Source organism: Urocitellus parryii, chromosome 7 (genome assembly GCF_045843805.1).
Source record: "Urocitellus parryii isolate mUroPar1 chromosome 7, mUroPar1.hap1, whole genome shotgun sequence".
NCBI lineage: Eukaryota > Metazoa > Chordata > Mammalia > Rodentia > Sciuridae > Urocitellus > Urocitellus parryii.
The window spans coordinates 95850872-95868677 of NC_135537.1; the positions used below are offsets into that span (position 1 = coordinate 95850872).

Below are 17806 nucleotides of genomic sequence, written 5' to 3' on the forward strand. Positions count from 1 at the left end.
GGCTGTATACTGGACCGGTAGTCAATGACGGGTAAGATCCAATTACAATGGTACCAACCTAAGACAGGAGGCTGACGCCCTGAGGTCAGCTCATCCGAAGACGGGTAAGGACCATATGTAGTATTGGACAACCTAAGGCAGGCATGGTCCCTAAGCCACATGCTTGTTGTTTAAACAGAGAGGGGGAGATGTTGAGAGCCACAGCCAAAGGGGCCCCAGCAAACTTCCAGCTGCCAGCAAACTTCCAGCTGCCGGCTGATGATTGGCTCACAGTGGCCCCAGCAACATCTAGCTGATTGGCTCCTCTGCGGTCATGTTCATTGGGCTGTTTCCCTGCCCTTCAGACTACGGAACTGCTCATTGGGGGACTTCTTTGGCTCCGCCCACGCGACCTAGCCAATCGGCCTCAAGAGCAGGAGGATTGGGGGAGGTGGTGGTTGGTGTGTGGGAGAGGCTTGTGGAAGCCGGTGGTGGCAGTTGGGCTCTGAGGGTTTTTCCTGAGGAGCTATTTTGTTTGGCGTTTGTAGTTTTAAAAATAAAGTTTGTTTCTTTTGACAAGTAGCTCCTGAATTGTGCCCAGCCAAACTGCGGCACAAACACAAAAGAAATTTCTTGGTTACAAAGAATTCCAAATAGCACACACAAAGAAGTTGATTGTGCAAAGTGAAGTATTGAGAGGAAAATAGAAAGAGATAGATGGAGATGGCTTTAAACCTGGTGAATTTAATCATGTTGCCAAAAAAGCATAGGTGTCCAACACTGATGCATAATTTATTCTGGGAATAATAGGAAGCTTGAAGGATGGAAAGGAAGGAAACAGTTAAGAGCACTAAAAATATTCTTAAAAAATTTAGGGAAGAAGAGATATTTGATATCATGCTTCCATTCAATCTATTCACATTTACTTACAAATTAAAATGTATCTTTTTTTAGATAGAGGTTACTCTCACACAGACTGAATCAACCTGCAAAGTGGGCTCATACTGGAAAAAAGAATCCTGTAATCAGAGAAATGATTTCTAATGCTCATTACAAATGTCTCATATTTATTTTTCTATTTTTTTCCATTGCAGATAAAGTTCACCCTACCTAGCATATGCAGTACCTATCTAAGGGAAAAACGGCCTTGAATGACCAAATAAAAATAAAGCTGATGGGATCCAGCCTTCATTCATAGAATGTTAGAAGTTATCTAATCAAGTCCTATGTTCCACAGCTGGGAAAATTGAATTTTCATACAAGGGAAATAGCTTTGTCAGGGATGACAGCAGATGAATGGCTCTAGGTCTCATGAATGTGGGCACAGGGCCCAAACTGCTCACATTTTATCACCATCCCGAATTACAATGCCTGTTACAAAGTGAGCATCAGGTATTCTGTAGATATTTTAGGCGAATTGCATGAATACATGACTGACAGAAGGAATGAGTGTGACATTGTCAGCGCTGGGCTAGTGATCAGTTTGCCAATATCTGCGCGGTTTAAGATGATGATTTGTTGTGTAACGGTTCCTCAAAAATATAGTTTTTGAGCCATGTCAGTTAAAGAAACAATGGCCAGATGCCAATGGAATCAGGTATTGGGACATTCTGAAGAAATAATTCTTTTTAACTTTTGTCATTTTTCAGTGGTATTGCTTATCAGTGGAGTCACAGCTGTCTTGGAGATGTTTTGCTAAAGTCACCCTGCAACACTTGACTCTTTGAGCTGCCATGGACATACTGTTACTTATATCCACAATACTTCTTCAGCAGTGGTAATGGGCAGACACTTGATTTTACCCTACCTCTAGCAATTTAAACAACCAGGAGGAAGTACTTGAAACCAAAATAGGGTTCATTCTAAAGGCAGTTTTCAGAAATAAAGAAATGTAGAAGGGGGAGAGAAATAAAGACCATACATATTTAAACAACTTGATAAGAGAACAAAAGGTGTTAAACAGGTCATGATAAGCAAAGTATATCTAGGTCTTGAAGAAATCTACAAAGATTGGAAAACACCTTTTGAAGTACAGGGCAAAGAGAAGAAGTTGATAGCAGACCTTGATGTGCAAACTAGTCAAGTTCAGGTGGAAGAGCATAGGCCTCTCATATGGATTCTTGGAAGCTATTCCCTACAAATTTAAGTGGTAGTTGAGAGTAACATTTAAAGTGGCTAAAGATTGTCTGGGCAGTAGCTTCTATGCTCCACATAGTCAGGTTCAAGTGCAAGAGAGATCTTTGTAAACAGAGTTCCTGGCAGTGCTCTGTGATACAAGAGGGGTCACTAAGGCTGTTTAGGGACCCAGGTAAACTTCCAGCCTCCTTCTTCATCTCTACACACAAAGGCTTGTCCCTGGTGGAAAGAATGAGTTTTGACATTACAGTGAGGACTCAGGGATGTGTAAAATGTCATCTCTGTCTTGTTGGGTTACACATCAGCTGGATGATAAGGAAGTGTTTGCAACTCTGTTGGGGGATTTGAAAGTTGAGAAAAGTAGTGGAAGTCTTCCCCATGGCTGGCAGTGCTGTGCAAGGGGGTTGTTCTTTCACCTCCATAGTTGATTGGCACATCCCCTCTGGGGACATTTTCATAATCAATGGCATCACTCAGAAAATGGGAGTATGTGCTAGTCACTCTTCTGGGATGAGAGGAGAGGGTACTGTAGTTAGCTGGTGTCATCAATGGTGTTGGGGTCATTCAATCCAAGTGTTTGAAGCACCCAGGGATCAACATGGGGCCCAGGAGGTTTTTCACAGTTAGCAAACTCACTAGAGAGTTTTCTCGTATCATTTTTGGGATGGGGGATCTCAGCAGGAGAGTATCCCTGCTCTTTGTGTTTCCTCTTCCCCTTTGTGAATTTTCCACATACTTTGGAGAACTCATCTGATGACAACAATTTCTGAAGAAGTGACATTTGAAAATTATACTTCCTTTAAGTATCTACTAGTTACCCTCATTCTTTAGAAAAATAGGTTAAATTTCTAATATTTTTTCACATACAAGTAAAATGGATTAGATTAGTGTCTGTTACTAAAGTAAAATCCATGATAACATCTTATTTCTTAGGAACCTGAATTCATTTCTTACTCTCAGTTTGAAACTTGAAAAAAGCATATCATGTCTTGAAGATTTCAAATCAGGGAAGTAATAATTTTTACAATGATGACAATAAAAGCAATTGTTTATTGAATTATCACTGATAACATAAACAAATTATCATTTGATATAATTTATGAATAGTTCATCACATGCACTATTTCTTTGGATATAGATACTGTTAAAATCTCCATTAATGAGGAAACTAAGGCACAGACATATTTGTGACTTGCTAAGTATCCCTTAGCCTAGAATTAAACCTAAGTTATCTGAATATAGACAGAACTCTTGTTTAAACACTATACAACATTCCTTATGTTATGTCATTAACTTTCAAAGCAATCCCTTGAAAAAAAGTTGTTATTTTAAATCTTGGAGAACTGAGGTCAAGAAAGGTAAAGCTAATTAATGTCATTTAATAATTTAATAATGTCTTTTTCAAGGAATGGTGGCTAGAGTTAGAAGCCAAGGCTAGCCCTTTATTTATGAAAGCTTACTATACAGTAGTCAAATCTAGTATCTTTTCTTCTCTGAACTGTTAGATTCAGTAAAAGCAGCAGACACATAATCAATTTAGATTACATAATATCAAATAATATTTTCTCTAAGAGTAAAGTAAAAATTGATCATAGAAGCAAACACATACTAGGAAAAACACAAAACTAAAGAAAAAAGAACACAAAGAGACTATAGGCAAGCTATCTTTGAGTTAGAAATAGCTCATTTAAAAGTGTAAGAAAAATGTGAATAAAAAATAATGTAACTGTATATACTGAATTGCTGCTCAAGATACTAGGCTCCAGTTATCATCACAGCATCTTAGATTGAGAGAGATATTTTCACAGTTTTTTAGTTTTTGTAGTTGCAGGTAACCAAATTTCTAATTGAGAATGATTTTCCTAAAGCCAGAAGATAATTAAAACAACTGAGTTTTTAAATCTTTAATTTCCACATTAAGAAGATAATTAAAACAACTGAGTTTTTAAATCTCTGATTTCCACCTAACTCTCCATTTGCTCAACCTGTTTCCTCAGCAATCCCTAGCTTTTGATATATAAGAAACTCCTTTTGTAATAATGTCTGGATAGAATCTGCAATCTAGATACTTCTAATAAATGATACATAAAAGTTCTAGTGAAAGTCATGTACTTCCTTAAGAAATGTTATCCATTCTACTCACATAACCCATGACCTGTTGTTGAGTACACTTCTTGCTTTTAATTAAGAAATTTTACATTAATGGTTTCCTTTCTTAAATCACTGCCCTGACCTTATAAAAAAGATTATTACACACCTTGGCCTTTTCTTCAAGACATTTAACCAAAGTAGAATTCAGGTATTGTCTGAGATGATTATTCTCTTCTTGTAGCCTAGCAAGTTCTTCTTCCTTCTGAACCAGAGTATCTTGGAGCTGCAAAAAGCAGACAATGGTGAAGGTTGCTCCACTGTATTGACTTTGTAACATTATAATAATGCCACTGTGCCTCAGCCTTCTTAAACTTGATTATTATTCTGTTTTATGAACACAATTTCAGGGAGCCCTCGTCCTCCGAGACTGAAATCAACAACCCCCTACCACCTGATTGTTCAGTTTTGTGCTCTGAATTTTTCATTCATTACAAAGTATTTGAGGGTATTATATGACTTTTAAAATTTTAACCACAAGGGAGTCAGGTAGGTGTAAAGGAAAATGAGCAGCATTCAACTGTTTAAATATATAAAAAAGGTGTTTAGAAAGGTTTACCTGAACTCCTTCCTTGCACATGAAAGAAAGAAAGAAAGAAAGAAAGAAAGAAAGAAAGAAAGAAAGAAAGAAAGAAAGAAAGAAAGAAAAGATGGTTGACTTGTGCCACATTCAGATTGATATGCCTGTTTGTTCAGTAGATCATATTACTTTTGGGGAACAAATAAGAACAAAATATGGAAAATGAAACAATATCTGGATAAAAAACCTTTGTCATCATCATTAATTCTCCAGGCAATTATCCATGTTTATCATTTTAAAATACTGACATGATTCCATTTGGTCTTTCCATTAGCCCTCTGAGATATGCTGCATAAATATTCCAATTTCATGGATGAGGAAAAGGTGGACATGATAGGTCACACAGCTAAAATGTGATATATTCAGAGCCTGACTTCATGTCTTCCTCAAGTGTTATTTGTGTATATGAGTGTGTGTGTATGGGGGGGTTGAGACAGAAAGAGAGAGAGAGAGAGAGAGAGAGAGAGAGAGAGAGAGAGAGAGAGAGAGAAAGAAGGAGGGAGGGAGAGAGAGATTGTTCATCTAACTCCTCTCTCTCTCTCTCTCTCTCTCTCTCTCTCTCTCTCTCTCTCTCTCTCGACATATGCTCATTTTAGTTCTAAAGTGAGTTAATGTGAATTTTAAGAGGAAAAAGTAGCAGCATGAACTTAAGGGAGGATGCAAGTGGAGAATGGACTGCAGGATGTATGGCAAGTCTCAATGTTCTGACTATCCACACATACCTGTTTATTTCTGTAGAGCTGTGAGGAAAGCTGAGCTTCTTCTCAGGAACATGAGTCCAGAATAGGAAAACTCGAATTAGAAGATGAATCTATGAGAAAATACAAAATGGAAAACACATAGAAAACACACTTTTGACTTATGTGTAATGAACTCACCAAACCATTCCCAAAGTGCAATAGGTTCAATTACCTTTCTAAAAATAGCTGTTGCTTCCTCACACTAGAACAAAATATTTAAAGCTTTCAGAAGAAGGATGCAAGCTGTGACAGACAAATATTTATACAACCTATGCCAAAGTGGTTAAAGAGGTGGGATATTTTTTTTTCTTTTTGGAACTAAGTGGTCACATTCTTCCCTTTGTATGTATATTCTTGTTGGTTAAATTAATAAAGACTCTCTCAGCTGCATCATTAATTCATTCAAATGTTTATTAACCTTTCCCTTCCACTAGGCATAATATTGCAATCCCACTATCTTTTTTATAATTTTTATTTTATTTTTCTAAGCTTCAACATTAATAATATAGTGTTTGGCTTGATAATCTAATAACATTTTTTATGCTATTATTTCCTTTTCTGTCTGCCTACCTGTTAAATCTAATGGATAGAATTCAGAATTTGATTTAGTAGCAATGTCTACTTTTAAATAATTTGCACCTTTTTTCTCTGAAGACCATGATAAAAAAATTGCAAAATTCTACCTTCTCTGTTTCAACTGTTTTCATCTGTATGTTTTTTATGCTTTTACAAAGATTTTTTTTTCATATTTGACATTTTTCATATTTTTCATATTTGACAGGAAGCTATGCCTGTTAATCAAAAGCATTTGGGCATGCTTAATTGTTTTTTTTTACTTTATTCTGTCTCATTAATACCATTCTGACTCTTTCCCTGTTCTTCTTAAACTGCTGTTACTGAAGAATTTTTTATTAAAATAGAGTAGTGAGTAAGAAAACAGGAATCCAATTTTGTAAACAGTTTGGGTTCAGATTTTGGGCATTTTGTCTTTGCTGTTGCTTATAGTGAAAAAGTAAAACTGAACAACTTTATCCATGATATGTAAGTGTGCTTCAACATTTTTAGGTTTTCATTTTTGTGTGCCTTTCCTTAACCCCTGTGTCCACCAAAGGAGCATATGGCAAACTATAGTATAGGTATTTAATTCTAAGATATCTGAAACTTTTTAGAGAAATTTGACTATTTATACAAAAATTCACTTAATTTTATAAAAATGTTCACTAACCTTCAAGTCAAGATTAATACCATTCATAATTTTTCATCAATGTTATACTTCCCTCCCACTTTGAAATCCTATGTGAGTGCTTGTGTGTGTGTGTGTGTGTGTGTGTGTGCAAGAGAATAATTATTTCTACTTATAAGGCATTGTCTATAGAATCTCCTCTATGAAATAAAAGATGAAGTTATTTATTCTTGTTTCTTTATCATACTTGGAAAACTTTTCTGAATTTCAAAAGAAATGTTATAACTAGTATCTTGACTCCAAAAACATTCTACTAGAATGTTGTTTATAAAATATGACCCAGAAAGGTTCTTTCAGTGAGTCGGGAATCTCCAAGTACTATACATTAGAGGGAGAAACACGTGTTGTCCAGCAAGAAAGAGGAATAATCCCATTTTCACTATTTGGCAAGTACAAAATAGCAGAAGTTAAGGTTGTAAAATTCAAGACTTTTTGGACTAACTTAAATTTTTTATAACATCCCTTTTTCCAGAGTCCCAGACCATGATGCTTTGCAGCCACATTGCTTGAAAAGGGCTCCAGGTCTGCCACTAAAGCAGAAGAGCAGAACTTACCCTGTGCCTGTGGTGCTTGTTGGGGCTCACTGTTGTCCAGGAGACCAGCAGCCCAAAAAGAGACCCAAGTCTCCGTGGAAACGTCAACACTAGTTTCTGATGGTGTAGTGGAATACGGGCAATTATAACTTTGGTCTCCTGCAAAATACTGGTCTTGGCATGGCAGAATGGTGTTCTGTGAAATTCAGTATAAGGAGTTGGGGTGGAGGGGGGTGTCCCAGAAGATTGGGCGATGGAGATGTGGAGGTAGAGAAGGGAGGGAGAAACACACAGAAATTACATGCAGTTAATCAAGAAACAGTGAAGGTGTTAAATTTAGATCCAGATTAAATTTTGAGTGGTTTAATTATAATAACTAAAAAGGAATTGGCTCCTATGACTTTCCTAACATTTCCACAGGTCCTTGAACAAAGAATAGACTACTATTGGATGAATCATATTTATATTTTCCTTTGTAATGCCTAGCTCACCTAATAAGCCAGTCAGAACTACCTTAATTATATTTCTATTTCTAATCACCTTGGAAGACAAAGAACCCATTAAAAAGGATGAAAAAGCAGAATATGGTATCTTATAGACTAACTTCTGAATCAGTAATTGTCTTAAGCTTCCCTTCCTCTTCTCCTCCAAACTAACATTCTGTTGGATCTTATGGGAATCTGAATAGAGATACACACAAACCCATGCTGTGTATAATGTATATGCAAATATATATAATGTATATATAATGTATATATATAATGTATATATATAATGTATATATGTGCATATGCATATATATACATACACATACATATAGTTATGTACATACATATACATACCTGTATAACATACATACCTGTAAATATATAATATACATATATAGACATAAGTGCATATATATATATATATATATATATATATATATATATATATATATTCTATCTCTGTTCTATAGATAATTAAATAAACTTTGTTCCTTGTAGGTAATTAAATAAACTTTGCCCCAGCTCCAGTCAGAGGAGCATAACATCACTCCAAGTAAACATCTAAAAGCTGAAAGAAATAAGCAAAGACTGCAAGCTCTAGATATCTCCATCACTAGGGCTCAATGTCCTTGCAAATTTATCCTGCCACCACTAACTGCCTGACATGCGTTCTCACTGTGTTCTGATCCAGGGAGTACCTTCCTGCCTGCCACTTCTCAAACCTCAAACATACACTCTTTCCAAATCTCCAAACAAGGACAAGTATGCAGCCTTCCTAGGTTAATTTGTACAACAGTCCATTCCTAATTATTTGTCAATGTTTAATCAGGTAAAAGCCATTTATTCCAGCAAAGCCTAGGTTTAGATAAACTCTGTTTGACTGCTATGAATCTTTTGTTGGCTTGAGTACTTTCTTGGTCATAACATAAACAGAAGAGGGGAAAATGAGTCAATTAAGTCACACTTTGTTAATGTTCCCAGTGAGTTAAGTCTTGGAAAAGAAAAAAAAAAAAAAAAACACAGTTCAGAAGCAAGTGCAGCTTGGGGAGTGCAGACCAAAGAAGTAAAGCCAAAAGTTTATCGAGAGCTATTTTTCTTGTTTTCATTTTAAAAGCATGTTTGCAGACTCCTTCCTTGAGGTTATTATTGGAATCCGAGTTAAACTATTAGGCAATTTACACCTGAGAAGAAAACAAACCCCAAATACTCTTACAGTAGTTCAACTCCAAGTGTTTGCAAATATGTGCATAATCTGGAAGAAGAGGAAGAATGAATAGTAAGTGCAGGTGAATAGGTGAAATTTGGGGAAAATATGAAGAATAAAAATAACAGGGAGAAAGGCAGTGGGAAAGGAAGGGAGGAAGAGAGAGAAAACAGATGATAATAAAAAGGAGACAGGAGAGGATCTATTTTAATTGGTAGATAACAAAGAAAGCTTGCTCCAAAAATGGAATAAATTCTCAGTGCAAAGTTTATTAGCTTTCGGAGCCCCAGGTTTTGCCAGAGGACTAGCAAACGCCGGTACCTCACTTACCATCTTGCAGTGGAAGAAAGCGCCGAAGAAACTGAGCTCACACTTTTTCGTAAAGCCAGTAGGAGCTTTAAATGGAATGAAGGGAGGAACTAGGAGAGGCGAGTTCTAATCTGCGGGAACCGGTGACGCCTGGGGCTCCTGGCGAGCGAGCGCTGCCCTCTGATTTGGTGGGAGGCTATCAAACAGGTGACGTGAGCTTGCAGACACCAGCTGAAGCCAGAGTCACTCGCACTCCAGCGACCACGACAGCAGGATCTGGGACCTGCAGGTCGGGCTTCCGGCCTACTCTTGGCTACCGGGTATGCTGTGTGGCTTCAAAACCCGCGTGCCTATGCACGCTGGCTGTGCACCTGGCTTGAGGTGGCAGCGCAGCCCTGAGGGACCCTAAGGCCAGCGCTTCCTCGTGCACCACACGCGCAGCGGGGCAGGGCGGGGCTGAAAGTCTGCTTGGGCTATGGTGACAGATGGCAAGGTCTCAAACCTGTATTTCAGGGATGGGACGCCACTTGGGAAATCCAGTCCTACAGCCCCAGAGCTAGTATTATGCCTATCTATCTTTTCACCATATGATCACAATTTAATGCCAACTTGTATTATGTTGTAAATTTATTTTAATTAATTTATTTTCCTTATTTGATGGACCTTATTTTGCCCAATTCTGGAAGTGGAGGTGACATTTCAATTCTAGAATATAAATTCCCCAAGAATAGTGATTTCTGCTCACTGCTGTCTCCAAAATGCCTGGCAAAATTTCTGACACATAATAAATGCTCAGTAAAGATTTGTTTAAAAGAATGAATTAAGCTACACATTTCTGAAATCTAAAGCATCTTTCTCTGTGTAGGCCTAGCCTCACAACTATATTTATATAAAATAAATTCATTAAGAAAAAATAGTGTAAGCATTCAATTTCCTGTCTTTTCTCTTACATTTGATTCTCACAATTCCTAAAATACTATGACTACCATAGAAAGAAGAGTAACAACATCTTTGAAACTATTTATCTACAACTAATAGTAGCTTCTCATTTCAATTTACCTTCTAATTAGATTTAAACACTTGATGATTGCCATAGGAGAAAGGATACTTATTGTCCTTGTTACATCCACAAAGGAAGGAAGCACTAAGGTTAAGAAAACTCACCAATGTTAACACAGTTGGGAAGTGGCAGGCTTTGGGTTTGAACCTCTGACTAACTAGTATGCCTATGGCATTTGACTTTAACTTCTCTCTATTGCATGTCATTGCTGTTGATCAATGGACATTGTTAAGGACTGGGTTGTGATCCCCATAAGTCATATGTTGAAGCCCTATACCCAATGTTACTGTATTTAAAGACAGGTGTAGGAACTGAAAATAATGTCTGATTCTGGCTTGCACAGCCCTTTCTCTACTCTGGCTCTGACCTTTCTTCATTCTTCTTTGTACTCTACTCATGACCTGTAGCACTCAGCAAAATGACTAGGATAGAATGGATGTTAATTAAGTACTGTATATCCAAAATTAAGAAAGGAAAGGAGGGGGAAGCTGCTTCTCTTGGTGCAGTCCTTTTCTCCTGCTTCAATGACATTTATTTGAAAAAAACTTTCAGATTAATAGTAGTAGGTTTGGGGATCCCTACCTGGAATGTGGATGAACTGGATCAGTCAACACTGACTCATTTCAGTATTTGACATGAAGGACTGATCCATCTCTGCTCTAACTTTAACAAGAAAAAAAAAAGATGTAATGGCTGTAAGGCACTGAGATGATGGGTAAGGAGAACATATCAAAATGTATTTAATTCATAAGAATCAGTGATCTTTTTCAAGGCAAAGAACTGTTCATGCTTTTAGTCCTGCCAGCAACACAATCTGTTTGGCAAAACCCTCATTCATTTTGTGATGAGCAGCAGGGACAGAAAAAGGAGGATGAAGTTGTGTTTTTGGAAACTTTCACAAATGACACAGGAGCTTCAGCAAGATAGATTTTCTTTTGGCTCCAAAAATGATGCAAAGTAGGTAATTGACTAAACATGGTATGAAAAAAGGACTACAAGCTTTGCATCAAAATATACCCAGATTTCAGCTTCCGATATGCTATGATTGAGTCACTTGGGGTTATCTTAAGCCTCTTATTTGGGAAATTAGCATGGTAATACATACATTAGAAGTTACTTGAAAAACCAGTCATTTTTATTAATGCTTAATTATTTCCTAATTTGTTGACTAAATAATGGATAGTATCTCTTTTTACTATTAGGGGTGAGGGACTCTGCCTTTGAACACACATATGCTCCCGTGTCTTGTTTATTAAAGTAACTGAAAAAGAATGCTACATTTATAAAACAGGGTTTTTCTTTTCTGAGGGTAAGACATAATTTTAAGAAGTTTTTGATTGGTTTTAAGCACAACAATATTTGGCAAATCATTAATACTTTAGCTTGGTAGGTTGGCAGTATACATGATGGTGGAGAACCCCTAAACAGCAAAGAGCTATTGACAATTAAACATAAACCAGACCATAAATCTATTCTCAAATCAAAATCTAATGGAAAAAACTAATAATAGATTTGATTTATGCATGACATCTTACTTAACATCCACTACTAAGGTATAAACTTAATTATTACTATTATGATGATGACTAGTATTTTGAAACCTGAATCCCGTAAACCATAACAGGAAACCCTTTGACACTTATTTATCCACATTTATGAAAGAAGGAGGTTCACATTTCTTAGTGATGTCAATGTAACCCACATAGATGGTTTTTCTTCTGCAAATAATAAGATTAGTTAAAACTGCCTTTTGTGTTGTGCCTAAAGCAATGGCGTTAAAGGGAATGTGGCTCCAAACAGCCCAGTTGTTGAATCAGGGTACCACCTCCTGTCTGGGCAAAGATATAACAAAATAAGAGGTAATTTGACCTCTTATTTTGCACAAAAAACAAGTCTGCAGACAGAGAAGGTTAGAGCGTGAGCAGAGTTTTGTCAGGAGATAAATAGGTTGGCATATGGAATATTCTTTTGTTTAACTCCATGATTATCTCATTAGTGGATTTGATAGTAAATGTAATAAACAATTTCTAAATTTTTTCTATAAATATAGCTTTTCCCATTGATTCAATGGTTGAATCTCCAGGTAATAATATAGTATTTCTTATTTCACCTATTTGTAAAGAAAATTATTACATTTAGATAAAGTATATTTAGAGAAGATGTTGTACATTGGAAAATTTAACATTTGAATTTTTAGCATGTCTGAAGAACCTGACACATTTCATTTGTTGAAGCATAGTTTTAAATTTCACCCCCACCAGAATAATATGCAGAAATCAATAATTTTAATATAGATAGAGACTTACTACTTACCATATCTGTATAGTAGCCAGCATATATTCAATAGCATATTCAGTGATGAAAACTGTTTCTACATGAACAAAAGGCATGAAAAATAGAGAAAATTGTTAATCCTGGTAACAAAAATGTGAAAAATAATAAATTTGAAAAAAAAACTTCTAGCAGTTTACTAAATAGAAAAGAGAAAGGCCTTGGATTCTTTCAGGAATGAAATATTCAGATTGGAACTGAGTCAGATCAGCTCTGTATAGAAATGTGTATGCACATGTGCATGTGTGTGTGTGTGTGTGTGTGTGTGTTTGTGTGTGTGTTTGTGTGTGTGTGTGTGTGTAATTTGTGATATTGTTTTATTGAAAATTTCAGTCAGAATTTACTTTAATATCATTATAACTACCTTCAGCTCTTTATTTATTTTATCAAGGCAAATCACATACTATAGTAATCCTCACAAGTTTAAAATATTTTCAGCCTAAGGACATATCTTTCAAATGGAAACTATTCACTTCATCTTTGAGAGATAACTAGGAAATATATGCCAATCTGTATTCATTGCAAAGTGAGAAAAACCTTTTCTGTACTTGATAGCATTTCTTTTTGGCTTTTCTCATAATATAGCACTTCAAAATAACATTTGTGGAAAGTTAAAATAAATTGTTAAGGCTTCTCCTGGCTGTTGATAGTTATTGGAGTTCTCATTTCCCCCAGGCCTCACCAGGGCACCCTGAGAACAGAGATATCATTATCTCACAGGCCTGTGACCTATTATGCATGGGTACAACAGTTGGGAAGGTCTGCTCCATGAAACCTATCTGGCTCAAATGGAATGAAATAATATCAATACCACTATGAAAATATGTTCAAAACATTGAAATGAACCTTGTATTGTGACCAAGGTTAGAGATGTGGAACTTCAAACAAAACAAGACAGATACATCTCAACCCTGACACTTTACTCAACCATAGTAGAAAACAATTAAAACAGGTATTAGGATTAATATACATCAGAGTTATGCTAGTGCAGCTGTAACTTAAAATACAATAAATCTCTGCTTCATGAACACCAGCATCTTCACAAACTGAGCTTCTGTGCCTTCACTGCTCAAGTGATTCCTCCCAAGGATTTCTGATGCAGAGTTTTTTGGATAGCTTGCTGATCAGGCATTAAAGGCCTGAAAGGTGAATCGGCAGTGACTGTGACATCATATCGTGTCTAGAAGATGCATAAAAAGGAAGTCAGGCCTGCTTTTTTCAAAAAGCTTATGATTTCAATACCAAAATAGGACAACTGGGAACTGGTTCCTTCTAGCCTTGGAATTATTAGCGAACCTGAAATAAGTCTACTTCTTTCATGAAAATAAGACAAATAAATGTATTTAAATACAAATGTTTAGCTATAATAAAGGTATAATTCTGTATTTTTGTAATCTATAAAATCTGTGAAGTTGACTTATTTCTCAATGACCTATTAATTTTTGATAAATTTATCTAATTTACAATCAAATCAAAGAAACTTACTTGATATTGGTATTAATGCAATTTGGATATTTCTAGTCAACTTCTGTTTGCCATATTTCTTTTTTTTTTTAGAACATGAAAGCATAATGTCAATCTATAGCCAGTGGAATCATTCATATATTCTAAAGCAATCTGAAAAAATATAGAGAATTTTTATTGTCATGAAACTAATACTGCTTACTATAATTAGAATGAATTAAAGTATTATAAGATGAAGAAAGTACCCTATCAACAATAAAGTAAAATTCCAAATTTCCTCTATGACATTAGATAAATGATGTTTTGGTGACAGTAGTACATATAATTTTTATTTTTTCTTTATCTAACCAGAAGCCTCCCAGCTGCCACTTCTGGGTAGTATCAGCATTGCATGACTAAATCATAGCTGATGATTTTACACAAATCAATACATTTTAATAGCTTCCTTTTGGGGAAGGAAGCACTGAAAGACAAGCAAAGAAAAAAAAAGTGTTTTTTGTTCATGAGTACAACTGAGAAGAACTCAAATTGCATAATGTGCATCTTTTAAAAACTTTTATTTGTAATTGCTTCATGAATTATTTGGCATTTATTAATATATCTTGATTGTATGTGCCTATTTATGTTTTTACATATATACAAATTCAGGCATCTGGAGCAGTCAGTGATATCCAAGGCTTTAAAACTCTTACACCTGTAAATGTTCAGATGTTGACAAAAAAGAGTTATTTTCCAATCTTATATTTTTTATAAAGTGACAATAATTCAGATAAATGAAATTTGTTTGATTCGTGAAGGAAAGGAGCATTTGGTCCCACACTAATGTCAGTGTCTATGAAATAGGCTGTCTGCTTCTCCTGTGGAAAGTTTCAAGTAGCTCTGTGCTAGTTGGAGTTGTGTTGTACCCCAAGCATCACTCACAATAAATTATATCTATATTATAAGAAATGCATATTAGGAAGCCTATTTAAAAGTATACATGCAAGTAAAGGTTCACCATAAAATTTTGTGTTTTAATGCTAAAGGTAACATATTTATATACAAAACAACTAAATACATGGCCATAAAAAGTAAAAGTAATCAGGAGAAAAACTGTAATATATTTGACATTCAGTTTTCCGCAAATATATATATATATATATCACATCCCCAGCCCTTTTTATATTTTATTTAGAGACAGGGTCTTCCTAAATTGCTGAAGCTGGCTTTGAACTTATGAACATCTTACCTCAGCCTCCTGAGCCACTGGGATTGCAGATATTTTAAGAACTTTAAAACATCCATCCTTTTAAGCCAGCATGCACAAAAGAAATTAATTGATGAAGCGAGCAAATTTAAGCAAGATTTACAACTGAGTTCATCACATCAATATAAGGGACATTTGTAAATATTAAGAAAATGTCCAAAAAATATTTTTATTTTGCTGCATATGGATTTCCAGTACTATTGTCAAAGAGATCTTTTCTCCACTGTTTGTGTTTGGTGGTGGCTTTGTCTACTATGAGATAACTATATTTATCTGGGTTTGTCTCTGTGTTTTCTATTCTGTACCATTGGTCTACATGTATATTTTTGGTGCCAATACCATGCTGTTTTCATTACTATAGCTTTGTATGACAGTTTAGGTCTGATATGGTGGTGTCTCCTGCTTTACTCTTCTTACTAAGGATTGCTCTATCTATTCTGGGTCTCTCATTTTTCTCAAATGAATTTCATGATTACCTTTTCTATTTCTATAAGGAATGACATTGGAATTTTAATTGGAATCGCATAGAATCTATATAGTGCTTTGGGTAGTATGGCCAATAAGAAATTGTTTTGACAATAAGAGATTGTTTCAGTAAATTAGAGCATGTCTATAGTATGGATTGTGTATATATTGAAAATATTTTTAAACTATAAACCTAGAAAAATAGCATGATGTTAACTATATTGAAATGTATATGAGTGTATTAAAACAAATTTTTAAAAACAGGCATAAACATAATGACATTAAAATAATGTTTCTTGTTTCATAAGAGAAGTGTGATTATGATTCTATTCTTCATAATCCTGTACATTCCTGAAACTTTATATGATAGATGTTTTGCTTTTAAGGTCCTAAAAAAATGGAAATATATATATGAAATCACAGAATTGATTAGAAGTAATATATTTTTGTGGAGTAAAAACATGGTTAAAGCTGAGCGCCTTGAAGAGTAATGACAGATTATATTTTGTATGTTCCTACTGTTGTTGAATTTGCATGGTGAGGGGTGATTGTGGTAGAAGGTAAATGTTCTATTTAATTTTTACCCCAAAACTCAAAAATTATGCAAATCTGTATAAAAGTGGGAAAGTACTTTATATATAAGATTTTGTGAGGCTTTGACATCAAGGTGCAAAAAAAAAAAATACAAGAAGGCTTTGCGTAGATGTATAAAAATAAATAGAGTGTGATTATAATCTTCAAATTAATACAGAATTCTTGAAGAGAGTAAATAGACCTAATCCCATTAGTTAGCACTAACCAACTGTAAAATTTTAGTGTAAAATAAATAAGGGTATTTGAAATGCTCAGTAATGTGTAAAGATAGAATTTGCTATCCCATAAGAAGTGAACTCTTAGTTATTAGACAATTTCACAGAGTGGATGGATTACTGTGACTATCAAGATGTTTTATTGCTTGTTCATACAGTGCTACTACCAGGAAAACACAGTCCTTAAATTTATTTCCAATGCAAAGAACTTGCAATTCAATGTAATTCTGAGATTAGAAGTCTTTGTAATTAACTTGAATGCATGTTTTAAGATATATCTTATTATGTATATATATATATATATATAATATATCATATATATCTTATCATATATATATATATATATGATAGTTTTACTGAAATGTAGTAGAATAACATAAACATAATGACATTAAAATAATGTTTCTTGTTTAATAAGAGAAGTATGATTATGATTATACTCTTCATAATCCTGTACATTCCTGAAACTTTATATGATTGATGTTTTGCTTTTAAGGTCATAAAAAATGGAATATATATATGATAGTTTTACTGAAATATAGTAGAATAACAGTGATCAAGTAAACATGATAAAGCAGCTGTATGTGAGGAGGGTAGTGGCAGGGCTAAGTGACTGTAAATCCTCATTTCTGTGGAGTCTTTTCTCCATTTTTTGAGTCACTGGAACCATAGCACTTTTCATGAAAAGATGGGAGCAGCATAATAAAAGAGACAGTATATAGTGTCCACCCCAGATATTAAGGGCTCAAGCTTTAGAGGCAAACAATGATGATTTGGGAGTGCAAGACCTTCATAGATTATGTTACACTGGGTGGTAACTCTTTAGGGTCCATGAAGAAGTTTAAAGTCACCAAGTTCAGTCTTGTTTCTATATATATTTCTATTTCAAAGTTGCTCTGTTTATGCCTGTGGGGACTTCAGAGTGTGAGCACAGCCATATTTCCAGAAAATAAAAAAAATAACAGTGAATAGTGGATGTCAATATCCTCAGTCATATTTTAAATGTCATAAATATGTAAAATCCAAATATTCTAGGAGAAGATGGGCTAAAAGGAGAGCAGTCAGAAAAAA

The 17806-nt window shown here is 35.0% G+C and overlaps 1 pseudogene; it reads right to left on the minus strand.

Annotated features, from left to right (window-relative positions):
- Window positions 1-2265: 2265 nt before the first annotated feature.
- On the minus strand, window positions 2266-8216 carry LOC144256062 (geminin coiled-coil domain-containing protein 1-like; annotated as a pseudogene).
- Window positions 8217-17806: the final 9590 nt, after the last annotated feature.